At 39.3% G+C, this 12218-nt stretch overlaps 1 protein-coding gene across 1 annotated transcript in view; it reads right to left on the minus strand.

The window, feature by feature from the left end:
- LOC133455123 (netrin-1-like) overlaps positions 1-12218 on the minus strand; it is a 462555-nt gene that overhangs the window by 9920 nt on the left and 440417 nt on the right. The gene's annotated exons all lie outside the window — the stretch shown is intronic.

Raw genomic sequence — 12218 nt, forward strand, 5'->3', positions numbered from 1 at the left:
CTGCCCTTTCTGCTGCTTTTCTTATAACCTACAACTCCTTAAGCCGGGCATACACTGTGCGATATTTTAAATCGTTGATTCAGCCCCATCTCACACTGCACCACTAGATCGCTGAGTTCAAAAGTTCAGAGCCCACGATTTATCGTCTCACACTGTACGACCCCATTGTCGGATGCTCCGTCTGCTCACACTATTCATTCATAATCCTCCCGTCGGACCTCTGTGTACTGGAACTCGAGGCCGGTTTTGGGGCAGGGGTGGGCTGTTCCAACCTAAACGTGCGTCCTGCCCACCCGATCAAAGGTTATGGGGATCCTTTATTTTTTTAATAATTTTATATATATATATTAAAAAAATCCCAAAATATCTGTACCGTTTCTGATTGGGTGGGCACTGCGCATCATTTTTAGACACAACAAAGAACGCATACCGCAAAAGTTGTGTCTCAGCGGAGGAACTCGACGTCCCAGTAAAATAAGAAGAGAAAAGAGAGGTGTTCTGAACAGCAGACAGCGCACACACTGAAGGCTGATTTATGGTTCCGCGTTACACCAACACACAGCCTACGGCGCAGGGTACGCGGCGACCCGCACCATACGTGGAAATGCGGTCTTTTTTTGCTATTAAAACATGATTTGTAATGTGAATTTGCAACACTTAAACTACAAATAATAGTTTTTGATGTGACATCAGAGATTGCGCATGCTCTCTGCAAAAGGATGAGTCCAATCGGGTCGTAGCTTCAACTGTGCGATTCCTTCACGAGGAGCGACCAGGATTTCAAACACGCTTGATTTTCTTGCAACCTCACGATTTGTGATCGGGAGCTCGTCGTGAGGTGTTAATCTCTCGTCGTTACCCCACGTACACTGCACGAGGCACGACCAACGATTGGGTAAAAATCGGGCCCGATCAAAAAAAAGTCACACGACTGGAAGATCGGCTCAAAACGAGCCGATAATCGCACAGAGTCTGCCCGGCTTTAGACCAATGATGTTGGAGACTTCCTCCCACCGGTCTAATCTTCCTATTCACTGCGTGTTTCTAAGCTAGTATTGTCAGCTCAGGAAAGTGCGGCGTGGCTGACCGCCTGGACAATTAACAAATTAACCTCATTTAAGACTAAATTGTCAGTAATGAACCCTCTCAAATGATTTAATTTCACCACCTAAACAAGAAACACAAAAATGACCCGGTCTCAGATGAATTAAGTCCACATTAGTCTCCGTCTTCACCTGCACATCAACCGTTAGCCGTTAAAACAGCACAACTACAGAACAACAGCATCAGTGACGACAGACTTTTATCTTAAACTCATTTAACAAGCTGTTTCTAGAGCATGCTGGGAAATTACATCCAAGCACCCACAACAACAACAACGACTCTATTTATTCTTTATTTTATAAGAGTGCTTGAAGCAAAAGGCTGGTGCTGCTTTCACCCGTTAAAAGAGAGAAATTGCAAACATGTGAAACATTAAGTCTCTCTCTCTCTCTCTCTAAGACAGTTTTGTTTGTTTCTCTTCTTTTTTGGAGCAAGATTAAAGCAGCAAAAGTCTCAGAAACACCAAATCTACACGAAAGCCTGTCATTTACCAAAGAAACAACAGTTCTGCTGTATTTGTGTATCTAATGTGGCTGCAGCGGCGCCTGCTGCCGCAGTCGTGGTGGGGGTAGGGTTGCCACCCGTCCCGTAAAATACGGAATTGTCCTTTATTTGAGAAAAAAATGTTGCGTCCCGTATTGAACTAATACGGGACACGATTTGTACCGTATTGTCATTAACTTTTACACCATATTCTAGTTGAATTATTGAAATAAATTAACTTTTACACCATATTCTAGTTGAATTATTGAAATAAGTTAACTTTTACACCATATTCTAGTTGAATTATTGAAATAAATTAACTTTTACACCATATTCTAGTTGAATTATTGAAATAAATTAACTTTTACACCATATTCTAGTTGAATTATTGAAATAAATTAACTTTTACACCATATTCTAGTTGAATTATTGAAATAAATTAACCTTTACACCATATTCTAGTTGAATTATTGAAATAAATTAACCTTTACACCATATTCTAGTTGAATTATTGAAATAAGTTAACTTTTACACCATATTCTAGTTGAATTATTGAAATAAATTAACTTTTACACCATATTCTAGTTGAATTATTGAAATAAATTAACTTTTACACCATATTCTAGTTGAATTATTGAAATAAATTAACTTTTACACCATATTCTAGTTGAATTATTGAAATAAATTAACCTTTACACCATATTCTAGTTGAATTATTGAAATAAATTAACCTTTACACCATATTCTAGTTGAATTATTGAAATAAATTAACTTTTACACCATATTCTAGTTGAATTATTGAAATAAATTAAGCTTTACACCATATTCTAGTTGAATTATTGAAATAAATGAACTTTTACACCATATTCTAGTTGAATTATTGAAATAAATTAACTTTTACACCATATTCTAGTTGAATTATTGAAATAAATGAACTTTTACACCATATTCTAGTTGAATTATTGAAATAAATTAACCTTTACACAATATTCTAGTTGAATTATTGAAATAAATTAACTTTTACACCATATTCTAGTTGAATTATTGACATAAATTAACTTTTACACCATATTCTAGTTGAATTATTGACATAAATTAACTTTTACACCATATTCTAGTTGAATTATTGAAATAAATTAACTTTTACACCATATTCTAGTTGAATTATTGAAATAAATTAACTTTTACACCATATTCTAGTTGAATTATTGAAATAAATTAACTTTTACACTATATTCTAGTTGAATTATTGAAATCAATTAACCTTTACACCATATTCTAGTTGAATTATTGAAATAAATTAACTTTTACACCATATTCTTCACCTGTAACTATATTATACATCTTGGCTGATGTGGACATACATAGCATAGGAGGCTTTTTCAGTTGCTAGTATGGTTGTCTGTCTGTACAGTCATGCAAGTTCAATGCTATTAAAGCACTTTAAACTTTAAATCAAAGCATTTTAGTTTTTTCATATAAAATAAACACATTTTTATTCACTTTAGAAGTTTTGGGGCTTTTTTTTTGGCTCCTGCGCTGCTGAAATCAGGGCGTCCCTTATTTCTATTTCTGAAAGGTGGCAACCCTAGGTGGGGGTGTTTGACCAAACGCCGACGTTCTCCCCGTTCACTTGTTGTCAGAATGTGGGAATGAGAGGAGCGACGGCAGACCGGGCTGGAACCCCCCACCCCCCCCACCCCTTCACCTCGGTGCCCCGACCTCCAGGATCCCTCCACGGCCCCACGGAGGGCCGTGTCAAGCTTTTACATTTAGTGCGGTGAAGATGGGTGGGGTGGGGGGGGGTGCATACGAGGATGGCAGCTATGTGAAGGAGTGGAAGGATAGGGGGTGGGGGGTCGGGGGCAAAGGGGGTCAATGCCACACAAAGGGAGGTCAGGAAGGGAAAATTAGCCATCCATGAAGTGTTAGGCCGAGCACCCTTCTGGACAGGTCGAGGGGGGTGTGAACAAATAAATTCCTCCTGCAGGCAGCGAGGTTACCCAAATCACCCCCCGGCTTTTTTTTGGCTGCTGCGAATATGTCAAACATGTCGTTATATATGCGAGACTCCTAAAACCCGCTGAAGAGACAACTGGAGAGAGACCCAGGGGGCCTGACGGCGCTCCGGGGGGGACGCCGTGATGAGTCTGGTACCGTTAACACAACACCTGGACCAGGGGTTTGTATCTGTCGCCTGCAGATGTTGGTACCCGTCTTCTGAGACAATGTTTTTTGGTTGTTGTTGTTGAAAGTATAAATAATATCAGATCCTATGAATACGAACAAAAATGAAGCCAACAGTTTGAAATACACCCGTGTGGGCAGCACTAAGTACCTCCTCACTGCCTCCAGTGAGGAGGTAGTGCTGTCATCGGGTCAAGGAAGGAAGGAAGGAAGGAAGGAAGGAAGGAAGGAAGTGAGTGAGTGAGTGAGTGAGTGAGTGAGTGAGTGAGTGAGTGAGTGAGTGAGTGAGTGAGTGAGTGAGTGAGTGAGTGAGTGAGTGAGTGAGTGAGTGAGTGAGTGAGTGAGTGAGTGAGTGAGTGAGTGAGTGAGTGAGTGAGTATGGGAGAAAAGGAAGGGAGAAAAGTAGGAAGGGAGGAAAGAAGGAAGGAAGAGGGAAAGGAAGGAAGGAAGGAGAGAGCAGGAGGAAAGAAGGAAGGAAGGTAAAAAAGAAGGAAGGAAGGAAGGAGAGAGCAGAAGGAAGGAAGGAAGGGTGGAAGGAAGGGTGAAAAGAAGGAAGTGAGGATGGGAGAAAAGTAGGAAGGGAGGAAAGAAGGAAGGAAGAGAGAAAGGAAGGAAGGAAGGAAGGAAGGAAGGAAGGAAGGAAGGAAGGAAGGAAGGAAGGAAGGAAGGAAGGAAGGAAGGAAGGAAGGAAGGAAGGAAGGAAGGAAGGAAGGAAGGAAGGAAGGAAGGAAGGAAGGAAGGAAGGAAGGAAGGAAGGAAGGAAGGAAGGAAGGAAGGAAGGAAGGAAGGAAGGAAGGAAGGAAGGAAGGAAGGAAGGAAGGAAGGAGAGAGCAAGCAGGAGGAAAGAAGGAAGGGAAGGAAGATGGGAGGGAGAAAAGAGGAAGGGAAGAAGGAAGGAGAGAGCAGGAGGAAAGAAGGACAGGAGAATTAGGTCATTTTGACCCAAAGACAGTACAAGGGTTAAGGGAGTCATCTTTATCCAGCTGCTGCTGATCATCAGCCCCCGATTATAACCTCTATAAAAGCAGGTGTTCGGTGGTCTGGAGCCTCCAGGTGTGAGTTAACGCACGGAGAGAAAGACATAAGCAGCGGTCTCAGAGAAACATTTGATGCTGCATTGATGTGTAAAAGGTTATGATGTGGCCTGGACACCTTCTGGTCATTGAGAAGACCCCCAACACCTCGGTTTACTAAACCTTTCTGTCAAAACTGGATCATTTCCGAGGACAATGGTCCAAAGCCCACCGGCACATCAGAAAATAGGAATCATGCTTGTGGAAGGACTTGGCCCAAAGTCCTAGACCTCATTTCAATTGAAATGTTGTGGCGGGACCTTAATAGAGATGTCCGTAAAGCGAAGGCCCAAAAACCTTGAATAATTGACGCGAGAAAGCGACAACGTCAGGTTCTAAAGGTGGAACTACAAGCCCTGGAGCTCCTGCCCTCCGGCTACAGGTACAGGTACCATCAGGTACCATCAGGTACCATCAGCAGGTACTATCTCACCCTCCACAAACTGGCACACTGATCAATGACTCTCATTTAACTCATCCATCCATCCATCGGGGACATTTTTTGATAAACTTCAATTACTGTAAATAAGAAATTTGAACTATATTTTTTTTATCATCACCTTCTTTGTGCAATTTAATGAGTCACTTTAATCATTTGTATATCCTGCCAAACCATGTGCAATATTCCCCACACAAATTGTATATATACATATGCTCTTTTAACTTTTTTATTTTAGGTATATTATATATTGCGTTCCCAATCTCCCTGGATGTACTTACTTACTTTACTTACTCATTTATTTACTTACTTACTCTTACTTACTTACTTACATAATTTACTTTAGTTACTTTACTTACTTACTTTCCTTTACTTACTTAACTTAATTACTTACTTACTCGCTTAACTTACTTGCTTAATGTACTTACTTAGCTTAGCTTATTTACTTATTACTTGCTTACTTTACTTACTTTACTTAACTTACTTACTTTACTTACTTTACTTACTTACTTACTTTACTTACTTAAAGGAGCTGTATGTAAGAGCAATAATAAAACGAATCATAAAATGACCCCGATATGTCAACAGACTGTTTCTGAAGCTCCACCCTCCACCTATCTCCCAATCACCAAGTCAGTATTGTTTCTGAAGCTCCACCCTCCACCTATCTCCCAATCACCAAGTCAGTATTGTTTCTGAAGCTCCACCCTCCACCTATCTCCCAATCACCAAGTCAGTATTGTTTCCGAAGCTCCACCCTCCACCTATCTCCCAATCACCAAGTCAGTATTGTTTCTGAAGCTCCACCCTCCACCTATCTCCCAATCACCAAGTCAGTATTGTTTTGGCATCCGGGTTGCCAGCTCGGCTCTAATTATCGCAGCCATGGCAGCCTACGTTCCTGCTGCATTCTGCAGCCTACCTGGCAACCTCTGGTCGGGGGGAGGAGGGGGAGGGTACACGCCGCTCAACAATATTTTGAAAGTGACTGCAGTACCAGTTTTGGCCATTTCTTACAGACGGCTCCTTTAACTTTCTTACTTAACCTACTTAACTTACTTACTTTCCTTTACTTACTTACTTTTACTTACATACTTTACTTTACTTACTTACTTACTTACTTACTTACTTACTTATGTAATTTACTTTAGTTACTTTACTTACTTACTTTCCTTTACTTACTTAACTTAATTACTTACTCACTTAACTTACTTGCTTAATGTACTTACTTAGCTTAGCTTAGCTTATTTACTTATTACTTGCTTACTTTACTTACCTAACTTTCTTACTTAACTTACTTTAGTTACTTTGCTTACTTACTTTCCTTTACTTACTTACTTTCCTTTACTTACTTACTTACTTACTTACTTACTTACTTACTTACTTACTTTCCTTTACTTACTTACTTTCCTTTACTTACTTACTTTCCTTTACTTACTTACTTTCTTTACCTATTTTACACGTCGACAACTCAAGTCTGGTTTTCTTCTGCGGCTCATTTAAAAGCTGTACGGGCTACAGCTTATTAAAAATCCCCAGACCAATAAAACTGAGCAAATATTTCTAATAAAGCAAAATAAAAGCATAAACTTAGAGCAACGTCTATATAAATAGTGGGGACAACAATCCTAACATGAAATATGAAACAGATCAGAATAACATGACTGATGTACAGACAGACGGACGGACTACTGTAAGTCTCACCAACTCCCAGACTAACTGCAGTCGATGACTAACCTCACAAACTTATTCATTCATTCGAGGACCCACGTCCCAATATTTCTATGATCGATAACTAAGGTTTGAAAGAGACAGTTTAATCAACCGTCCTCTAGAAATTGTAGATATCTACAAACTACTGAGACACAGATAACGTAATAGATACCAGGAGTTGGTTGTGCAGCAACGGCGGAGCTTCCGGCCGGTCCGAATATGAACAAGCATCAGTGATGGGAGCAGATTTGTGCTCCCCTTTATGCTGTTTTCAACCAGGTTGCCAAGGCAACGCCCCGACAGGACACAAAAATGCCTGAAAATGAGGGAAGGAGGTGGTGGTGGGTCAAAGCAAGGTTGGAAGAGAGCGAAGGGGTGGAGAGGTGAGTAGGGTTGCCACCTTTCAGAAATAGAAATAAGGGACGCCCCGATTTCAGCAGCGCAGGAGCCAAAAAAAAGCCCCAAAACTTCTAAACTGCATAAAAATGTGTTTATTTTATATGAAAAAACAAAATGCTTTGATTTAAAGTTTTTAAAGTGCTTTAATAGCATTGAACTTGCATGACTGTACAGACAGACAACCATACTACCAACTGAAATAGCCTCCTATTCTCTGTATGTCCACATCAGCCCAGATGTAATATATAGTTACAGGTGAAGAATATGGTGTAAAAGTTAATTTATTTCAATAATTCAACTAGAATATGGTGTAAAAGTTAATTTATTTGAATAATTCAACTAGAATATGGTGTAAAAGTTAACTTATTTCAATAATTCAACTAGAATATGGTGTAAAAGTTAATTTATTTCAATAATTCAACTAGAATATGGTGTAAAAGTTAATTTATTTCAATAATTCAACTAGAATATGGTGTAAAAGTTAATTTATTTCAATAATTCAACTAGAATATGGTGTAAAAGTTAACTTATTACAATAATTCAACTAGAATATGGTGTAAAAGTTAATTTATTTCAATAATTCAACTAGAATATGGTGTAAAAGTTAATTTATTTCAATAATTCAACTAGAATATGGTGTAAAAATTTACTTATTTCAATAATTCAACTAGAATATGGTGTAAAAGTTAATTTATTTCAATAATTCAACTAGAATATAGTGTAAAAGTTAATTTATTTCAATAATTCAACTAGAATATGGTGTAAAAGTTAATTTATTTCAATAATTCAACTAGAATATGGTGTAAAAGTTAATTTATTTCAATAATTCAACTAGAATATGGTGTAAAAATTTACTTATTTCAATAATTCAACTAGAATATGGTGTAAAAGTTAATTTATTTCAATAATTCAACTAGAATATGGTGTAAAAGTTAATTTATTTCAATAATTCAACTAGAATATGGTGTAAAAGTTAATTTATTTCAATAATTCAACTAGAATATGGTGTAAAAGTTAATTTATTTCAATAATTCAACTAGAATATGGTGTAAAAATTTACTTATTTCAATAATTCAACTAGAATATGGTGTAAAAGTAAATTTATTTCAATAATTCAACTAGAATATGGTGTAAAAGTTAACTTATTTCAATAATTCAACTAGAATATGGTGTAAAGGTTAACTTATTTCAATAATTCAACTAGAATATGGTGTAAAAGTTAATTTATTTCAATAATTCAACTAGAATATGGTGTAAAAGTAAATTTATTTCAATAATTCAACTAGAATATGGTGTAAAAGTTCATTTATTTCAATAATTCAACTAGAATATGGTGTAAAAGTTAACTTATTTCAATAATTCAACTAGAATATGGTGTAAAAGTTAACTTATTTCAATAATTCAACTAGAATATGGTGTAAAAGTTAATTTATTTCAATAATTCAACTAGAATATGGTGTAAAAGTTAATGAAAATACGGTACAAATCGTGTCCCGTATTAGTTCAATGCGGGACGCAACATTTTTTTCTCAAATAAAGGACAATTCCGTATTTTACGGGACGGGTGGCAACCCTAGAGGTGAGTGAAATGTAACTGTAGGACGGAAGGAGGAGAATCCTGGGAGTGAAGTAAATTAAGCTACGTAAAAAAAAAAAAAGCAGCAGCAGCAACCCTGAAGCCGATCATCGGCCTCACTTCCTGAATCTGGACAAACATGCTAGTAAACAGAGAAAGTAACAGAAATAGACCTAGCAAATGAACAGAGGAGTCTATATGAGCTGGACCTGATTACCATGTAAATGACGGAAACGGGGGCCGTGGAAAGGAGGCTTTGTTTTCTCGTAACCCCCCCACCCCCCGATGCCATCATGATACTTCCCTTTGATAGCCTTTCGTTCCCCATTAGTGTACCCCTGAGACGCAGCTCCGGGCCCCGCTGAGAGCACCCCGAGATCCCTATTTAGGGCCAGGCAGTCCCCTACAGCGAAGACAAATGTTCCCTTTGTGCGGGCGCCACAAGCGGGACTTGTGGAAGCGGGGTTGTAACAGTGAGCTAAAATGTGCTCTTCATGTTCGGAGTAGATGTAGTTACCACGGCGCTTTGTTTCCGGCCTTTCACAGCACTCAGAAGTTGGTAACTGAGAGACGGACCTCTGCCCCCTCCGTCAACGTACCGTACGACTCTTTAAGCTAATCGTTCTCATTGAAGCTGCTTCCAAGAGGAATATTAAATACTAAGAGCAATAATAAGACCAGAAACTGGTCTCAAATGGGTCGGATTTAAAGCCGTTTTCAACAGCAGTCAGTTGGAAATATGCCCTTTTTTTTTTTTTTACAGATTTAACGTTAGTTAGGGCTGTTCGATTTTGCCCAAAAATAAAATCTCGATTTTTTTCCTCTCAAAATCCGATTTTCGATTACGATTACGATTATTTTGTGAATTGAAAAAAGGCAAAGAAATTATTTCAAATATGCTGTTTTTTTATTGAACATTTGCCCCATTGGGCTTTAAGTGCAAACTTTGCTCTTATTAAACCAAAAATGAATGAATAAAGTGCAAAACTCTGTAAAATAAGTTGAAAAAAAGTTTTAAAAAATATAATAAAATATAAAGTTTTATCTCTGAAAAAAAAAATCAGCAAATCAGCACTTGCAAACATACAGTAAGTTATATTTCCAATTAAATAAAACAAGACATTTTCTAATTAAACTAAACTGGGTCTTTGCATGCTAAATAATAATGCAACCCATGAAGGAGGTAGAGGTGTGTAATGTCAGTCATTACATTTGCTATTCACATTTGCAAGTTTTTTGCAAGGAACACGAGCCGGTCTACCCGGTGGCATGTTCCAACGCCCCCTCCTACACTAAAGAGCCTCTCCAATGGGGCACTTGTCGCAGGTATTGAGAGGTATTTCCATCAATCATTAATATGGTTTCAATCATTAATATGTGTGCAGACAAGGTAAAAAAAAAAAAATGAAGTGAAAAATCGATTTTACGATTTTCACGTTTTTCACATCGTTCTAATTACATAATTGCGATTACGATTTAAAATCGATTAATCGAACAGCCCTAACGTTAGTGAAGACTTTCTGGTTTCAAAGCTTTTATTGCACCAACAGTAACGATCCAGCCAGACCAAGGAACTGATCATGTTTAGCTTCATCTTTTGCTCACTTTTCTGCCAAATGCACCTTCACTGAAAAATAAATTAAAGCAGCGTGAAAACATTGTTTGTTTTTAACTTTAAAGTCACTTTAAAGAATCTTTTAACCACTTTTAGAAGTGTTGTCTCGCTCTTGCTGCCTCCGGACCGGTCCACAGTATTGGGAAAAACCACCTAAAGTAACTTTGAACATCCAATGACTTTAAAGCATCACGTCCCAAATTAGCAATAAGACCACCTTACAGAGAGAAAAGAAAACCGGACTCAACCTCAACACCTACAGTGGGACCGGCTCAGGTAAGAATTGCTAAGTTGCCATGTTGTTTTGGGAAAAATCGTAGCGTAGCTTCATGCTTTTATTCAGCCAACATGTCTTACTATAGTCATGTTAAGATGAGCCAGTCCGGGCAGTCCAGCCAGCCATCCCGGTTCTGTTCCAACAATTAGTCTGGTTCCTTTGGATTCACCTTTGATCTCTGGCTAGTCATACGACCCATCAAAGAAATGAATGTAGGCAGAACCACAACCGGATGAGGATAAACAAAAACATCCAAAGCGGTGTGCAGATGAGCAGGAGGATGATTGATGCCGATAATCGACCATCTTGGTTGTTTTGAATGGCGCCGATTGGACACTCCTGTATGAGTCATCCAGGGCCGCCGCAAGGGGTGTGCGAACCGTGCGACCGCACGGGGCCTCGCGCTATGGTTTTTTTTTTTTTTTTTTTTTTTCCAATTTTTTTTTTCCGTTTTTTCCCTTATAAATATCAACAGACACGTTCCATTACAGACCTAAATGTGTACTAGTCTGTGCATATCAATAAATATATGTGCAATGATGCGTGTGTCTGTTGTTCAACACAACTGCGTCAGACCAAGCGCAGACACAAGCTAGTCTGATCCAGACGGTGGAGTTGGAACAAACTGTCACACAATGTCGAGAGAACGAGACAGATTCAGGAAATTTCCATCAGGGGATGAAAAAAGAAAAAAACTAAAGAAAATGGAAGAGTTTAATGCCTCTCTGAAAGGCTCGTTTGATAAATTTGTTACAAAAATCACCGATCCGACCGGGTCTCAAGCAGCCGTGAGGCCCCGCGTCGAGGCAAGAGATGATGATGAGGCAGGGGAAGGTATCCAGTATTTTGCTAATTGGAGAGTTAAAATTGCACATATAGACACTCAATCCGACCCGAAAAACCCCAAAATCCCCCCCCCCCCCCCGCCATTTCGCACAGGGCCTCGCAAATCTCCCAAGCGGCTCTGGAGTCATCACACGAAGCCCCCCCAACGCTTGGTCAGAAGCTGGGATTTCACCATCTGCCTCTTCTTCGACCATCTCCGTTGGTCCTGAAGACTTTGCTTTCTTCACCCGGAGGAAGAGAAAGCACACACCGTTCAGTCCTGGCCCCGGAGGCGACACCCGGGCCAGTGTCGGAGGGACCAGAGCGGCGGAGCAAGGAGGTGGAAATGATGCCCCCCGGGAGGCGGGCTCTGCCTTTCAACCGGGCTGATTGAGAAACAAATTGTGGCAAATAAAGCATGTAATTAGATCAGGGAGCCCAGTGTGCCGCGCTGCGCCGTCCTCCTCCGGCGCTCAGCGGGCCGCTCACATCAGAGCCCAGTTTGGACGCCGTCCAGCGAAGACGGA

Source organism: Cololabis saira, chromosome 1 (assembly GCF_033807715.1).
Source record: "Cololabis saira isolate AMF1-May2022 chromosome 1, fColSai1.1, whole genome shotgun sequence".
Taxonomy (NCBI): Eukaryota; Metazoa; Chordata; class Actinopteri; order Beloniformes; family Belonidae; genus Cololabis; species Cololabis saira.